The sequence below is a fragment of the Sitophilus oryzae genome, unplaced genomic scaffold (genome assembly GCF_002938485.1).
Source record: "Sitophilus oryzae breed Bouriz unplaced genomic scaffold, Soryzae_2.0 scaffold_847_pilon_pilon, whole genome shotgun sequence".
NCBI lineage: Eukaryota > Metazoa > Arthropoda > Insecta > Coleoptera > Curculionidae > Sitophilus > Sitophilus oryzae.
The window spans coordinates 53,371-54,667 of NW_022147469.1; positions in this window are offsets into that span (position 1 = coordinate 53,371).

Genomic DNA, 1,297 nt, shown 5'->3' on the forward strand with positions numbered 1-1,297 from the left:
ACAGATACGTCTACAAAAACCGTTGACGTTCTGTTAAAATGACGTTATATCAAATTAAACTTCAAAATTCACAATTACTACCTAATAACTATTACTTGATAAGAAAAAACCAAAAAGCTTCAAACTTTCTGTATGATTAACTTGTTTTTAATTTTTGCGTATGTTATGTTCTTTAAAATCAAAGAAGCGATTGCCATACATTACTCACATCTACAGATGCATGAGCAATACATTTATTTTTATTAGATTGTATTAAAAAAGCCTCTTTTATTTTTCTTTCAGAGGCTATCGTTTCTTTCATTATAATTTTGCCGTTGTTAAAATCTATTCTGTGCCCTGTGTCCCATGAATGCTGACAAATATTGACTTTCACCAATATAAAATGTATCGCATTCACATGGTATTTTGTATATTACGTTTTTTGTTTGTTGTTCAATATTCATTGGTTTAGTGTGTGTTAAAATGGATCTAAGTGGTATTTTGTGTTTTGAAAGATGTTCGTATGTTATATTGTATTCCTATCCTTCTGATTTTTTTCCGAAACGCCTCGTATGTATGGAATTGCCAGTTGTATACCGGGTGCGTCTCAAAAGTGACTCACCCATATAACTTTTTTATTTTTTTCAGTTAAAAAAAAGAGATTTGGTATGATAGTATATGACATAAATTAGGATTGATTAACGTATTCTATTGTTTTCGGTCACTTCCTGTTTCACCGGAAATGACTAAAACTTTTGATTTTTAAATGGCACCCTCAGTATTTTTTTAACTTTATTCGATAGAAAATAACACTCTGAATAGAATGAAATGTCATATATCAACTTTGGGCATTTTTGCATATGATTTATTTGAAATTATAACTTGCGGTTCGTAACGAAAATTTGACTCGAAATATCAAGTGTGTGGTATCAAATTATTCGTAAAAAAATGCTTTTCCCAAATATGCTAACGAGACACCCTCGTTCCATTTGAAAAAAATTGAGATATGATTAAAAATACAATTTAGGCATTTTTTAACCGACCAGGATAACATTAATACGATCAAATCTATTTTCCAAGGCTTCTTGATTAAGAATTAGTGTTTTTAACATAGCCTTGGCACTCTAGATTCTAATTTAAAATACAATTTTTTATTAAGCGAGAATGTCAAATGTTGGCATATGATATGTCATTCTATTCAGAATAATATCATTTTCTATGGAATAAAGTAAAAATATACCGGGGATGCCATTTAAAAATCAAAAGTTGTTGTCATTTCCGGTAAAACAGGAAGTGACCAAAAACAATTGAATGCGTC